The sequence below is a fragment of the Apteryx mantelli genome, chromosome 3 (assembly GCF_036417845.1).
Source record: "Apteryx mantelli isolate bAptMan1 chromosome 3, bAptMan1.hap1, whole genome shotgun sequence".
Classification (NCBI taxonomy): Eukaryota; Metazoa; Chordata; class Aves; order Apterygiformes; family Apterygidae; genus Apteryx; species Apteryx mantelli.
Window position 1 is genome coordinate 134,183,165 of NC_089980.1, and position 16,270 is coordinate 134,199,434.

A 16,270-nucleotide genomic window follows, 5' to 3' on the forward strand; every position below is an offset into this window, starting at 1 on the left:
AGAGGAGAGACAGGCTATTTAAACATAGGATGCTTTTCCTTGCTGGATGTGCTCCCAGGCGCCCAGTTCTGGAGGCTTTTTGCGCACCTTTTCCTGCAGTTGGCCAAATGGCATGACATGGAGTGCTTTTTGATGGCTCTGCTAGGTGTCTGCTGCTGTCCTCAGTGCGCTTGGTGGAAGAAGCCTGGGGCCTATTTTAAAAGTTATTTTGTGGAGTAGAGGGTGAAAGCAGTGTGGAGCAGGTGAAGACGGAGGCATGAGATGAGGAAAGTAGCTCTGCAGGGAGCAGCTGGAGGATGTTTTGGGTATAGAGAGCTGTGTGATAATTGTGAAGGCAATCTTGAAAGGTGTTTTATCAAGTGCCTCCTTCTCCAGCCTTAGCTGTTACTGAAGAACTGGGAAATTGCCCTCACTTTTGCTCAGCTCCTGCTCCCTGCTCATGCCTTCAAAATTGTCCTCACTTTCACTCGGCTCCTGCTCCCTGCTCGTGCCTTCGTAGTTGCCCTCACTTTCACTCAGCTCCTGCTCCCTGCTCGTGCCTTCGTAATTGCCCTCACTTTTGCTCGGCTCCTGCTCCTTGCTCACGCCTTCAAAATTGTCCTCACTTTCACTTGGCTCCTGCTCCCTGCTCGTGCCTTCGTTATTGCCCTCACTTTCACTCAGCTCCTGCTCCCTGCTCGTGCCTTCGTAATTGTCCTCACTTTTGCTCGGCTCCTGCTCCCTGCCCATGCCTTCGTAATTGCCCTCACTTTTGCTTGGCTCCTGCTCCCTGCTCGTGCCTTCAAAGCGGTTGTGCAAGGACAGGTCCGGCTCTGAGAACCACCTCTGCATCCTGCTGATGTCATTCATCACATTGCTCAGGGCAGGGGCAGAGACGCATTTTGGATATGGTCTGCTGAGACTGCTGCTCCTGCCGTTGGGCTGCTCCGTCTCCAGTGTAGGGGTGCTGCCTTCAGCTCCCGCCTCTGGGCTGCTGCAGGCAGAACCGTCGTGCTGAGGAGCCCCTGGGTGTGCTGTGGGGAGAAGGAGCCTGTTAGGTGCTTTTTAGGTACTCTCTGAAGATACCAGGGGACTTTCCCTGTGCAACCACACACTTCACCAAATACAACCTTCCTGCCGACGAGCTAGAGGAGAAGTTAAGGAGGCAGAGAGGGCAATGTCCTGCGAGAGTGCAGTTCTAGGCCATAGGCAGCATCTAGGTGAGGAGCAGAGCTGTGCAGACGTTTACCATCTGGCATGGGTGTTGTTTTGTGAGTGTTGTCCTTCTGAGCTCCTGGAAAGCGTTCCAGGAGGCAAACGCTGCAATACCATATTAAACCCTCTGCACCTCTCTGCATGGCCACAGATGTCTTCCGATATGCAGTGAAAGAATGCAAAGCAGCAGCCCTGGCCGGGGACAATCATCAGTGCATCCTCCTACCTGTGGAGCTGTGTGTGTGCTCCGGTGACTCCTCGGCCGAGGGACTGAAGGGCAAGGCGATGTGCTCCCCAAATAGTGCTCGGCAGTTGTCTATTAGGAACTCGACCAGTGCTGTCACCTGCCCACAGAAAACCACGGATTTAGAGATTTGCCTGTGCCGTTGCAGAGAGTGCCGGTGAGGGGCGCCCCCAGCGTTCAGAGGTGCTGCTTTGGTGAGCTTTTGCAAGGGCAGGGGTCTCTGTGGGCATGGCGCAGAGCTGCCCCCAAGGCGGTAGCGAGGGGGTGAATTCAAGAGACCTTGTCATTGCGCTCCTTCAGCACTGCCAGCGGGAGCCCGTTGTCCGTGCCGGGGCTCAGCAGGTTTGGCCCCACGCAGATGGCCAGGTTGCTGGTGTCCATCCTGCTGGTCTCCACGTTTTCGCTGATGTGATGGAGCACAGCAAGCAAGCGCTGGAGCAAGAGGAGGTTTGCTCTGGGCAGGCTGTCAGCCACCCTGGGGAACACAAACAAAATGTAACATTAATGCAGGGTGCAGGAGCTGCTCCTTCTTCACTGGAGCAATTTTCATTTCAACTCACAAGAAATCATGCTTCCTCATGTTTTGTAGAGCAATCTTAAACACCTTGAGGAAATGTTATTGCCAGAGAAGTGTTTTTCTGTGCCACTTGCCCTCAGAACCAACCCCCACAGAAGCAATAGCAAGCTGACAGAAACAACAGGTTTTTACATGAGATTCCCAGTTTCCAGAGAAGTCCCTGGCCTCTCTCAGCCCCTCCAGAATGGTGGCACTGGTTACAAAACTCACCGTTTCAGTTCATCAGTTTTCTCCTGCTGGCTTGGCTTCTCCAGCGCTAGCATCCACTCGTCATAGAGGTTGTCCGAGAGGAGTTTGGAAGGGATATTTCGGAGGAAGTCCTGCAAGGCCAAGGAACTTAGATGAGGCTCTGGACACTACCAGTGAGCAGAGGGGGAGCATCCTCATGACTTGGGCTCCCTTGGAGGCAGGTTGCTTTGAGCTCCTTGCTCCCAAAGGTGCTCCTGAGCACTGAGAGTGCAGCGGGCTGCGTGAGTACGTGCCAAGTGCAGTGGTGTGAGTGCAGGAGCAGGAGCCAGCTCATATCTGAGCCTTTGGTCTGGCCCTGCATCTCAGTAGTCCTCAGTGAGGAGCAGGTGGAGGAAGTGAGTTTGCCATGGGCATGCAGGGAATCCAGGGCGGAACTAGGGGAACTGAAAATCCAGTTGAGAAGAAAAATGCCCAACTGTGCTCAGCCTGAACCCCTGAGTTTGGCTTCAGTAGGGTTTTAGCTTTGAGTGCCACTGAGGTCAATGTGGGCACTCAGGTGGGCCCTTGCAGGTTAGCCACGTGCTCTGAGAGCTAAAAGTCAGAGGACTTCACCTTCAGCACCACTGCCAAGAGGTGCACAGGTTTGCTGTCCAGGTCAGCGTTCTCGCCCTGGTTCAGGACCTCCTTCAGCTCCTTGCGGGCCTTCTCGCTGGCCGCTATCCTGAAGATCCCCTCAGTGGCAGGCCCTTTCTTATACAGTATATCCAGGAGATCCTGCAGGAAGATAGGGACAGTTTTGGTCTTGCAGGCACACTCTGCTTTGCTTGGCTTAGTAGCTCCTTCTTGTTCCACACAGATTGCACTGGCAGGAACCTGCTATTTCCTAATGCACCCTCTTTTTGCACTGGGGAACCCCCCTGACTTCAGTGGAGTCCTCAAGCCACCATGTTCGAATCCCCTCCTTCCCAAGCCAGCCTCGATGCCCGGCAGAGATTGCTTGCAAGAGAGAAAAGCCTCTCTGCTGGAAAAGCCAGCTCTGCGGGGAAACTCTCACAAGAGCATCTTTCACCCAACGATAATGTTCATTGCCAGTCCTCGACTGAAGCCCTGGATGCTTCTGCTGCTGAAAGATTCCTTCAGGTGACTTCTGTCACACCACAGACATGCACAAGGGCTGGGCATGCGGCCTCGCACGAGCAGCCAGGATGCCTCCGTCCCCAGGCTTGCTTACCTGCACTGGCTGGGGCAGGCCACCATCCTCCCCGCAGACGACTGCCAGAGGCTGGCCAAAGAGAGCCGCCCTGGGGCCAGAGTCGAGCTGCCCTGGGCGGTCCCCGCTGGCAGAGGCTCCTCGCCGAGCAAGTGGCCATGATATCAGCGGCCTTCTTGCCTTCGCTCCCTCTGCTGCAAGCAAAAGCAAAGCCAAGCTCAGTGTAGAAGATGCGGCGGAGAGAGCCGGACGGTGCCGCTTGTGTGTGTGCGGCGCCCTGTGCTGCAGGGTCTCCTCCAGCTTGTGCAGAGGCGCAGAGGTTTTGCATGGTGGGAGGGAACAAGCAGCGTGTCAGAAGGCAGCTGCTCCGTCTCTTTCTCAGACTCACCAGGCAAGTGGCCAAGGCCCTCTTGCACGTCGGGAGGGTCCGAGCGGGGGCATTTCTTGGCGTCAGCCTGCTGCGAGAAACGGGTGAAGGTCACAGAGGTGCCCCTCAGCAGCCGGGGCCGCGAGGGAGTTGCTGCAGCGACGCAGGCATCTGCGCGAGGCTCCCGGGCGAAGCGGAGGGCGCCCAAGGCCCGCGGAGGAGAGGCCGGAGGTGCGGGCCCGACGCTGCCCCTCTGTGCCACGGGGGCTGTGGCAAAGGCTCCTGCGCAGCCAGCGCCCCCGAAGCGGCCCTGCAGCCCGCAGCCCCCGCACGGCTGGAGGCTGCTGCTTCGGTGCCCAGCAGCCCCAGCGCGGCACGAGGGCTCTGCCCGTGGCCGCGGGGACGGTGCGCCCTGCCGCGCTCTGCCTGGCACGAGGCATTTGCTGCCTTTGCCCGCCCCGGGGAGCCGCCCCAGGGGCTGAGCTAGCGCGCGTGCACAGGCAGCGCGGGCAGGGAAAGGGAGCCCTGCTCACCTCTGCCGAGATCAGCGTCTCCACGGTCGCCGCCGTCAGCGACACCTCCTAGGCGAGAGAGCAAAGAGGCGCCGTGAGGAACTGGCCAGCTTTGGGCGCCTTTGGGGAAGCCGAGGCGCTGTCGGGGCGCGGCGGGCGGCGTGAGGACACTTACGGGACGGCAGAAGCCGACGAGCTCGGTGAGGAGGCGCAGGGAGGGCAGTCGGGTGAGCCTGGCTCCCGGGGCTCCTGGGCTCTGCCTGTGCACAGGGAAGGGCACGCCAAGAGCTCTGTCAGCGCCAGCCCTCGCCGCTCTCTGCTGCCAGCCAGCCCCGCGCTGCCGAGGGACCCCCAAGCCCGAGAGCCTGCGGCAGCGCTGGCTGGGAGCAGCGCTCTGCGGCGCCCTGCCTCCTGCTGCCCACGGGCCTCCTCCTCGTGGGGACGGACGGCAGCGACTCGGGGTGCCCGCGCCTGCCGGCGAGGAGCTGCGGTGACAGCTCCTGGGCTCGGTGGCGACTGCGACCGCGAGGCTGAGCAAGTCCCGCCGCTGTGCCCAGGAGCTGCCCTGGGCGGCGGGTGCCCCTTTCCCCAGCGACGTTCCGGTGTTTCTGCGTGCAGCTCCGCCTGGAGCACTCGCCCGCTCTCAGCCCTACGGCGGCACGTGGAGTTCCCCGGCAGAGCTTACCGGAGCATCGTGTCCAGCCAGAGCTGCTTCACCTCCTGCGACCTGCAGCGCAAAGGAGAAGCGGCCTCAGCCCACGCTGCTGCTGCTGCTGCTGCTGCTGCTCCTGCGTGGGACAGAGCTGGCCCCAAACAGCTCTCGCCCCCGTGGGCAGAGTGCCAGGGCCAGGGCTGAGCCGTGCGGGGCAGGAGAGGGGCTCGCGCGGGGCCCTGGCAGGTGTCGCCCAGACTCACCCAAAAGTGACCACGCAGAGGTCGCTGGGCCAGACGAGGATGAGGGTGCGGCTGCACTTGAGGCCGAAGACCTCCTCCTCCTCCTGCTCCTGCTCCTCGTCCTCAGGCCTGGCCGCGGCCGCCTCCTCGCTGCACAGCACCCAGAGCTCGCTGAGCCGCACGCGGTGCTGCAGGCGGAAAGTGGGGCCGCATCTGCCGGGAGGAAGAGCAGGGACTCATCTGTGGGTGTTTGCCGTGGGGGCAACCCCAGCTGTCCCCCATGGCAGAGCCGTTTCCAGGGGCAGAGCCATGGGAACGGTGGCCCTGAGCCGCGGGCAGCAGCAATGAGCCTCCTTCGCAGCACACACGCAGAGGACTTTGGAGAGGTCAGTGTAGGGCAATGATAGCAGCGGGATGCTTGGTGAAGGCTTGCAGAGGAGAAGGACAAGAGCAGGAGCCTGTCGTGTTCTCCTTGCACCTCCCCTCATTAAAGACATGCTTTGTGCATTCATGGATCCCGCAGGACCCCTTGGGGCGAGGAATGTGCCTGGGGACGGGTGGTGGAGGCCGAGGCGGTGTCGGGGAGGAAGGAGGGCTGCGATGGCTGCTCTTACTTGAAGCTGGCGATGGCGACGGCGTGGGGGAAGAGCAGCAGGTGCCTGCGGCGCGTGCGCTGGTGCCGCGTCACCTGCGCACGGAGGGCGAGCAGGAGCTGGGGGCTGCTGCTGGAGACGAAGGCGCCGAGCGGCGGCGGGGGCCGGGAGGCTGCGCGGCCCCAGAGGCGGCGGCGGGCGCCAGGAGGCGCGGGGCCGGGGGCCCCGGGCTGTGCCCGCGTGCCGGCAGCGGGGCCGGCAGCGCCCCGGGCGCCGCAGCAGCTGGCCTGGCCCATGGCGCCGAGGCCGGGCGGACGGCTGCGGTGCGGCCGTGTCCCGCGCCTGCGTGAGGCTGGAAGCGCGTCCCTGTGCCGAGCAGTGCTGCCGGGCTGGGAGTCACCTCCGCCTGTGCTGCGCCGTGCTGGCACAGTGCCCACCCGGGGTACACGCTGCTGGCCGTGGCCAGGTCGCCGCGGTGCCGCCGCGGCACATTGTGATGCACCAGCTGGGCCCACAAAGGTGCATTGCTGGCTCGTGGTCAGCTTGTTGCCCACCAGGTCCTTTTCTGCCAAGCTGCTTTCCAGCAGCTCGGCCCCCAGCCCGTCCTGGTGTTCTTCCTCCCCAGGGGCAGAACTTTGTGCTTCCTTTTGTTGAACTTCAGGAGGTTCCTCTGCCCGTTTCTCCAGCCTGTCGAGGTCCCTCTGAATGGCAGCACAGCCCTCTGGGGTGTCAGCCCCTCCTCCTAGTTTTGTATCATCAGCAAACTTGTTGTTAGAAAGCTGCAGAGCAAGGGCTTGTCTCCCTTCAGGTGTGCCGTGGGTCTGTCAAGATGCCTAGGAGCCAGAAGCAGCCGGCTTTTGTAGTGTCATGAGAATCTCCTGGCTTTAGGAGATGCTCCCTGGCTGTGGGCTCTCAGGCTGTGAGATGATTTTATCCATGGTGAAGCAGGTGTGAAGGCATCACCATGTAGTCAGAGAAGATGTGCACCTGCCATTTCCTCCAGCACCTGGGAGCAGTTCTCTAACTCCCCAATGACATCTTGAGATACAATATAAGGCTGAGGCAATGGCAGGGGTGAGGAGGAGGAGGAGGTGGGGAGAAAAAAGAGGACTATTACATGTGCTCAGTTACCAAAAACACCATGGCACTGGCCTAACCCTTGTTTTTCCCCCATGCTGGATGCTGCAAAGAGCTCTGCGTGGTAGTTAACGCAGGCTTTGCCAGTGACCACATGTGCTGCCCAGGAGGTTGTTTTCCAGCAGCTTTTATAGAGAGGTGGAAATGCTGGTTCTGCCTTGCCTGTTCAGTGAGACTCAGGATGGGTCTCGGTGAGCTGGTGTGTGACAGGGTGCTGAGAGGCAGGAGGGTTGGGGGGAGCCTGGCACCACGTTCACTCAGCTGCACAGGATTGCTGGGGCCCGAGCGGGGCTGTTGCAGGCTTGGGAGTCCCTGCGCCACGGTGACCCTGTGCAAACTGGCTGCGTTCAGCTTCCGCCATCCGAACTTTCTGCAGCCTTTCATAACTGAGAAAGGAAGGAGGCTTTGAAGGAGCCATTTTTAAGGAATGCAGCGTTGAACTGTTGAAGAAGGACGTCAGTGGGCGTATTGCCTTCCCCGAACATTGCCTTGTGTTTGGAGAGGAGCCTGGCTGCTTCTGAACTTACAGGCACACTTGCTTGTTGTACTGCTCCACACTTTTGTGAAATTGGGATGAAGTTTGGTTCTCCGTGGTGCTGAGAGGCAATCTGAGGGTGCAGTTCGAACAACACTTTTGGACTACAGAGATGAGATTTAAGCTCTTGGTCTTGGAAGTAACTCTCCCTGAACCAACAGACTGTTATCTTCAAGCAGGAATCACAGAATCGTAGAACGATCTAGGTTGAAAGGGATGCTGGAGGTCTCTGGTCTAACCCCCCTACTCAAAGCAGGGGCAAATGCAAAGTTAGGTCAGACTGCTCAGGACCTCATGCTGCCTAGTTCTGAAAATCTGCTGGCTCATGAAAGCAGAGAGCTCATCGCCTGGCAGATATGCCGTGAAAGCGCCCCGCTGAACTAGATTCACGTGTCACCTCAGGGCCAGTGTAATAAACCACTGTGCAAGATTCAACGGGAGAGAAGAGTGATACTTGTTCCCAGAACTCACCAAACCAACCGACTTGAACCATTCCCACAGGCGGGGACAGTTGCAGCAGTACAGAAATAGCACTCCCTGTGCCTGTCCTTTGCCCACAAAACCTCTCGGCCTTCTGCAGCCAGGCAGGGACCACAGGGCTTGACCAAGCCGAACACCTGCTCTTGGACAGAGCCATTGGATGTGGAGCAGGTGGGCAAAGCCCTGAGGGAGAGTCAAGAAGCCTCCAGCAGCCCTGGGAAGGGCTGAGGCAAGGAGGGCACGACTCTCCTGTGTGTGCACCAAAGAACCCAGGGCACACAGCGGGCACAGAGGCAGCGAGAGGGAAGAAGCGTGAGATGGGCAGAGCGGCGTGAGAGGGCTCCTTGGGCAAAGCAGCCCATGACACGTGCTCTCTCCACCCGTGCGGGAGCTCAGCACAGAGCTGGGCAGAGGGCCTTTCTCCCACCCACGGCCCCCACGCTGCCCTGCCACCATGAGCACAGCCACCCTCCCCTCCCAGCACAGCCCAGGACCGGAGAGCTCTCTTGCGGGCTCTGCTTGGCTCTGTGTGCAGTGCTGTGCTGCTGAGAGGGCTCCGGCAGGGCCTTGTGAGGGGCTGGTCCACGCTGAGCAAGACAGCAGAGGTGAAGAGCTGGCCCAGGCAGGAGGAGCCAGCTTCTCGGAGCAGAGGGCTGGGCACCCATGGGCGCCTTCAAAGCAGAGCAGCGGCAGCTGCTGCTCACTCCCCGCGCTGAGGGACAAGTGTCCTTCAGCTCCGTGGTGCTGGGCGTGCAGGAAAGTGGTGTAATAAAGCTGCGTTTGAGAGCTTATGGAAGAGCAGGCTGACAGTCATTCACGAAACTCAGCCTGAAGCAAGCGGAGGGGACCCGCTCCCGCTCATTCCCACCACAATTTCACTCCCCCTCAATCTCCTCCCTGCAGCCCTGCAAACACCCCGATGGGGGTGTCCAGGGTGCCTGGCCAGGCTCACCGGTGCGCGCAGAAGAGGAGATGCTTCCTGTTCCTTGCTTCCTGACAAAATGCAACTTTGCCCAGCTTTTTCTGTCACCAGACAGGTGTTGTGTAAGTAGGTCACTGCAGTATTGCTTTGTGTTATATCAAAATAAGAGTGTAGCATGTTTAACATACACCAATGTTGCACTGGGTTTGATCAAAACATGCATGGATATTAGATAAAGGGAAGCACAAGCTGTTACCTTCCCTATGCAATTAAAATTTAACCAAATCCTTGCTGGCTTTGGGATGTAGCCCATCATAGATTGCAAACATTTCTTTTATACACAGAGAAATGCCACAGCTGGGAAGCTAAAAAAGAGGCAGAAAGGTGGCACAGCTTTGGCACCCCCCGGCAGCTTGGAGCGTGTGGTGTGACTTGTGTCCAAATCGTGTGCCCTAAAATGACTTTGGCAAAGTACAAAAATAAAATTCCAACTCGCAATGCACACTAGTTGACTGTTTAAGCACGACCTCAACTCCAGGATTTAGATGAGGCTTTGCTTCTCTTTTGACAGGAATTTTTGTAGCTACTGACACAAACCTCTTATCTGTGGGACTTGCCGTGGGGGGTTGTCACTTATTTAGGTGACTTAAAACTTCTTGCTAACAGGATCCCGACTCAGGAATTGAGAGATTCGTTCTTGTGTAGCAGTGGTTTCAGTAGTCCGTTACATCTTTCTGCCATCCCACTACTTTGAGGTCGATGAGGAAGGTGCAAAGTCCCTGCACTGCTAATTATTTCAGCTCCTGGAGGGATGTATTTCCAGCCTTCAGGTGTTTGCTCTAAGGGACTGATCTACTTGTCAGGTTTCCCAGAGTAGTTGACCTTCCCTGAGACTAGCAAACTCTTCTCCTTTTGACACGTACTCTATCATTGCTTGACAAAAAAGGCATGAGTCTACAGTGTGTTTGGCCAATGATTTTGTCACAGGCCATCGTCTCCTTGCAGCCTGTTGAAATAACTGCGAACTCGAAGTGTGCCCTGGCCATCCGTGTAACCACTTCCCTAGCCATTCTGCCTCCAGATTGTATCATACATTTATTCTAGCCAGATGATCAGCCATCTGATCCCACTTTTCCCCAGGGTTTTTAGGTTGTTGGTGGGCGGAGGCATGACCCATTGATATGTTCTTCAATTGAGCTACATCCAAACTCCTTTCCTGGGTCTGCTTTTCCCCATACGTCTCTACCATTTTATTCCCAATTGTTTCTCACCCCGTTCTCCAACGCCAGGGTGGCACCAGCCCAAACAGCATAGGAGTCCGGACAGACTCAAGGCTCCTTGCTCCACAGTGGCAGGGCCAGGCGCAGGGATGCCGCAAGGGAGGAGAGTGCCTCAGAGCAGGGCAGAGGGCTGGGCACAGGCAAGGGGCCAGGTCCCCTCCTGCAGCACAGCCTGAGGTGGGCACTGGGAAGGGACTGGCAGCGGCGGAGCTCTCTCCCTGAGATGGTGATGGGCGTCATTAAAAACAGACAGCCTGTGAGCTCAGCCCACCCCACAGCTGGGCACCACAACTCCAGATATCCTGCCCTGGATCCAAGCCTGCATTGGCGATGAATCAGAGCTTGGAAAGGTAAGATGTCCCGCCAACACACCAGTGTGTCTGAGGGGCTGGGGGTCAGTGGCAGCCCTTGCTGCGCAGCCCTCTCCCCATGGGTGAGAAGGGGTAGCCGTGATGGATTCAGGAAAGATGGCCAAGGGGAGAGATCATCTTCCCCCACCTTCACTGCCAACCCTCCCCGGCAGCCCACTGAAAGACCCCCGGGGGCACCAGGCTGGCCAGGGTCTGGGGCCAGTGGTGCAATGGATAACGTGCCTGACTATGGATCAGGAGACTGCAGGTTTGACTCCTGCCTGCCTCGACCTTTTCCTCATCCCAACCTGGCAATGGTGGACAGCACAGTGATGGTGTCTGGTGCCCTGGTTCCTCCTTGGTGGCAACCATCGCCTGGTGTTTCTCCCAACTCTCTGGTAGAGACCTCCGTGCTGATAAGGAAGGAAGAACTGGCTGGGGATGTGCAGGCTTTGGGTGCAGGGAGCCTTTTCAGGGTTGATCTGCAAATCCTGAGAGGAGTGGGGAAGATGAGTAGCAGAATGACAAGCCAGGACTTGAGGAGAGCTGAGCTGGGCTTAGTCGAGGGGCAATGACTGAACAGGGGGCTCTTGCCTGTGCCCCAGCACAAAAAGGGCAGGCCAGTGGCCATGCAGAAAGCAGGTGCCACCACCACCATTGCTGTGGGCAGAAACGGGCTGAGCCACACAGGAACGAGCCTGCACCCTCCTGATGCATGGTCAGCTTGGTTGGCTCTTGCACCAGCGGCCTTGGCCCCCAAACAGCCTGGCACCCCCAGCAGCAGGGCTTCCTGTGACTCACCAGAAGAGGCTGGAGGTGAAGGGTAGCACAGATTTGCCTTTAATCACCTGACCTTGCCTGGGACAGCTTTCCCCTCTCCGACAACTTTGCTCCTTCTGGGTCCCAATGTCTTGGAGAAGCAGTTCCCGGAACATGCCACCTCGCTGAAATAAGGCAGGACAGCAAGGGTAGGGGTGAGAAATGCAATGCAGAGGCCCCTGAGGGAGACCGTCCATCTGTCCCCCCCGGGGTCATGGCACACTCTAGCACTGCACAGCACAGCACTACGGGGCCAGTGCCAGAGGAAAGAGGGTGCTGAGCAAGGTGTGTCCCCTGAGGGGCAGGTGCGGTGGCTGCCCAACACATCCTGGGCAGAGACTCCACTCACCTGGCAGATGCCCGGTGCTCGCCTCAGGCCCTGTGGCAGGTGTGGACACTCCTCCCTTTTGCATGGCCTGACCCAGGACACCATCATCCCCCCTTCTTCAGCTTTGCCCATGTACGCTGAGCCCTCACTGTCTCTCTGCACCTCAGCCCCATCCCGCCCTGCACATTCATCCTGCAGCCTGGACTGCACTCTACAGCCAGAACTTGTCCACCCCCTCTTCACAGGGTGCCCCCATCCTCTCCACCTCCCGTGACCCTGCTATGAGGGCAGCCCTGGGTGATCCCATGCAGAGCACATCCCCAATGCCCACACCACGGTCCATGCCTGGGTGCTGTGCCCCTCTGCCCAGACCTCGTGGTGCAAGGGCAGCGCGTCTGACTCCAGATCAGAAAGTTGTGTGTTCAGATCACACCAGGGTCAGGCTTGGTTCAACAGCAGGTGCCTTTTGTATTGTCCCCGTTTTGTGCTGCCCTTGTGGTGGTGGTGGTGGTGGTCTGCTTTCTCGGTAAAGGCCTTCCGTCTCCTGGCTCTTGTCCCACCTGTTGGGCCTTCTGCAGGGCAAAGGTGGGATGGCTTCTTGCCCTACGGGAAAGAAAGAGTTCCTCCAGCCCTTATGGCAGACCTGAGCCCTGCTAAAAGGGCAAAATGCCCAGCCACCATCAAATAACACCACTGCTAATCTGGAAGCAGAATTAAGATCCTTTCTTAATCTTCCATTCTGCAGGCTAAACCAATCCAGATCTCTCAGGCTACCTAAGCATATCATGTGCTGCAGCCCCAAGCCATCTTCGAGCTCTTGTCTTGGTCTTGCTCTAGTTTCTCAATGTCTTGCAAAACCCTGCGTGTGACATAGACAAGCTCCACAATGGAAAACTGCACAACAGAAAAGCACAGGTAGCCCCCAGTCCTGCCCCAAGCCTGACCCCGGTGTGATTCGAACACACAACCTTCTGATCTGGAGTCAGACGCGCTGCCTTTGTGCCACGAGGTCAGAGCGGTGGGATGCAACGCCCAGGCACGGACCGCGGCCTGGGTGGTGAGGATGTGCTCTCCATGGGGAGCACCCCAGGGGCGTCCTGGTGCTCCCCTAGCAGGGCAGTGGAGGGGGTGAGTGGGTGCCCAGGGAGAGGGTCACCACGGCCTGGTGTGTCCAGGTGGAGGATGGATGGCCAAGGCAGGATGGGGTGGTGGCGCAGGGGGGCAACATGATCGCAGGGGATGAGGCTGGAAGCTGAAGGCATCGCAGGCTGAGGCCTCCTTAGGGACTGTGGGAGGCTGATGCCTCAGGCCAGGCCACACAGAAGGGCTGAGGGCCCCATTCCTCAGCAGAGTCTGAGGTGGGTGCTGGGCACCCACTGGCAGTGCGTGACTTCTCTTGCCAAGGGTGTGCTGGGCAGGCACCCTGCTGGCCCCACAGGAGACATGCTGCCCTGAGGTCTCTGATTCTCCCAGGGAAAGGGGTTGTTTGCTTGCTCCAGGCATTGCTAGTGTCTGCCACAGCGTCCTGAAGATGCTGGTGGGGGACTGCAGGCCAGCCGCAGACGGAGGGAGGGTCGTGCTAAGCATGTGGGAACAGTGAGTGCCAGGATAGCTGCAGCCTTCCCACCCTGTGCAGTACATGTGACCGCTGCATGGGGCAAGATGGGATGGGATGGATTCAGCTGCCAGCCCAGGTCCCCTAGGATCATGTTGCCCCCTGTGCCACCACACCATCCTGCCCTGGGTGGCCATCCTCCACCTGGACACCCCAGGCCTCGGCCACCATCTCTCTTGGCACCCACCCGTCCCCTCTATCACCCTGATCAGGGTGCCCCATGGAGGGCATTTCCCCAACACCCTGGCCGTGGTCCATGCCTGGGCACTGCATCCCTCCAGTTCGACCTCGTGGCGCAAGGGCAGCGCATCTGACTCCAGATCAGAAATTTGTGTGTCCAAATCACACCGGGGTCAGGCTTGGGGCTGCACTGGGTTCCCATTGTATTGCCTGTGCTTTTCCTTTGAGCTAACCTGCGTTAGGTGCAGCACCAGTAGAGCATCCCTGGTGCCCATGTCAGCGTGCACCAACTGGGAAGAGTCTGGAAGCTGATGAGCCTTGGTAGTCTCTGCCCAGCATTGCAGGTCAGAGCCAGTCAAGCAGTGATCCCAGTGACCCAGAGCATGGGTTGGCAGTCAGGACCTCTGTTCCATGCCCAAAGGAGCCTCCAATGATTGCCATCCTCCTTACCTGCAGCCAGACCCAATCCCTTCCCTCTAAGTGCCCTCTGTAGCCTTCTGCCTCCTGGGACATGTCACAGGCTTCCTGCCTCCACCACTCTCTTGCCTCCTCACACCCTCACTTATCCTACGCTTGTGCTCTGGTGCTGCAGGGTCCCTGCAAAAATCCTGCTGCTCTCCTCTTTGTCCTCTCTGATAGCACAATCTGCTATCTTTGTCCTGTACCTGCAGCAGCAGCTTGAGCAGAGGCACCTCTTGCATGACCCCTTTCCCTTACCTGGTGTTGAGGAGATGCACCAGGTACTCCCATACCCCAGACCCAAGCGGGGGTTGGGTTTGTGATGTTTATAGGATTTGTGATGTTTATAACATCCACACTATTTCTGCACCAATTCTCAGAGCCTTCTGTGGTCTCTCAGGGTCCCCTAAGACCCCTCTATGTGCTAAAGACTGTGTTATCTGTCAGGTTGCTCTTTGCAGCTCCTGGCTGCAGCCTCCTCCTCTCCTTCCTCACTCCCTCCATCCCTATCTCCCTCCTGCCCTCCTCCATTAGCGCCTCACCCTTCCTACTAGCATTTGCCCACATTTGCACACAGCCTGCAGTCCTTCTAAGGTGTGTCCACCGTGAGATCAGACGTAATGGTCTCAAAGGCAGTGGTCCCTGACTGAGCTGTCCTCTACTGTGGGTAAGACTGTGGGTAAGACGCAGCTGTTTGCCAGCAGGCTGGCAGAAGCACCAGGCAATGGTGACCACCAAAGAGAAAGCAGGGCACTATCACCATCACTTCCACTGTGGCCAAGCTGTGCAAAGGAAAAGGTCGAGCCTGCAAGGAGTCAAACCTGCAGTCTCCTGATCCGTAGTCAGGTGCGTTGTCCATGGCACCACTGGCCCTGGCCATCCTGGCATCCTGGTGGGCTACATGTGGCGTGCTGAGGCACAGTGATGCTGACATGGAGGGGATGTGGAGTTAGAATCTGAGATGGTCAATGCATTAAAAAAAAAAAAAAGTTTGCAAGAAAACTCTGGTCCGACCTCCAGCTCAAAGTACAATCATTTTCAACATCAGCTAAGGATCAGATTGCTCAAGGCCTGATTAAGCTGAGTTTTGAATTTCTCCAAGGATGAAGAGTCCCCATCCCTCTCAGCCCCCATTCTAAGTCACCCTCCTGCTGAAATTTTCTTATATTTAATTGGAATTTTCTTCCATAGCATTTCTGTTTGTTCCCCTCATCTCTTTGAGAAGAGTCTCATTGCAGCTACTCTATAGCCACTCATTACATAGCTGTAGACAGAGGTCTGAACACAGAATCCCTGAGCTTGGAGATCATCTAGTCACCTCTGGAGAATGTCTAGTCCAACCCTCTTAGGGTCATCTACAGCAGATAGGTCCAAGGACAGAGACTGCCAAACTTTTCCGGGCAACCTGTCCCAGTGTTCAGTCACCCTTACAATAAAAAAAAAAAAAGAAAAGAGAGAAAAAAAGTTTTTTTCTTATGTTTGAACAGAATTCATTGTATTTCATTTTGTGCCTGTTGCCTCTTGTCCTGTCACTGGGTACCACTGAGAAGAGTCTCCGTCTTCCTTACACCCTCCCTTCAGATCTTTAGACACACTGACAGGATCCACTCTGCGCTTTCTCTTCTCCAGGCAGAACAGTCCCAGCTCTCTCCGCCTCTCCTCATATGAGAGATGCTCCAGTCCCTTCATCATCTTAGTAGCTGTCCACTGGACTCGCTCCACTAGGTCCGTGTCTTCCTTGCACTTGGGAGACCAAAACTGGGCGCAGCACTCCATACGTGGCCTCAGCAGTGCTGAGCAGAGGGGAAGGATCACCTCCCTCCACCTGCTGGCAGCACCTTTCCTAAGGCAGCCCAGGATGCTGTTGGCCTTCTTTGTCACAAGGGTACACTGCTGAATCATCTTCAGCTTGTTCTCCAGGAGCCCCTGGCCCTTTTTGGCAAAGCTGCTTTCCACACCCTGCCACTGCAGGCTGTCTTCATACATAATGTGCTCCAGGCCCCTGACCATCCTTTTGGCTTTGCATTGGCCTTGCTGCAGTTTGTCAATGCCTTGCAAAGTCCTGCACCTAACACAGACTAGCCCTGGGCCTGCTACCACGGACTCTGCCAGTCACTGACTCCTTGCCAGATCTTCTGCAGGTGTTCTCACTACAGAGCCTCAGCAGGATTTCGGGCCAAAGGTCACTTGGTTAATTCTCTGTATCTTGCAGATCTTATTGCCATGGTTATTATTGACATCCCTTATCCCCTATGCCTATATGTACTGTAAATGGGCGTGAAGCTTGGTCCCCTAGATGAGAAAGCAAACATTTCATTTTTTAAAGCCTTTATTGCTGCATGATGTTTTGGTTCTGAGGTGCATATTGAATCATACAGATTCTGG

General features: G+C 57.4%; 1 non-coding gene and 1 pseudogene across 1 annotated transcript; both read right to left on the bottom strand.

The window, feature by feature from the left end:
- Window positions 1-14: 14 nt before the first annotated feature.
- Window positions 15-15,895, bottom strand: LOC136991633 (T-cell activation Rho GTPase-activating protein-like; annotated as a pseudogene).
- TRNAW-CCA (transfer RNA tryptophan (anticodon CCA)) lies at window positions 12,572-12,643 on the bottom strand. The gene has a single exon. It is a non-coding gene; the product is annotated as a tRNA-Trp (tRNA).
- Window positions 15,896-16,270: the final 375 nt, after the last annotated feature.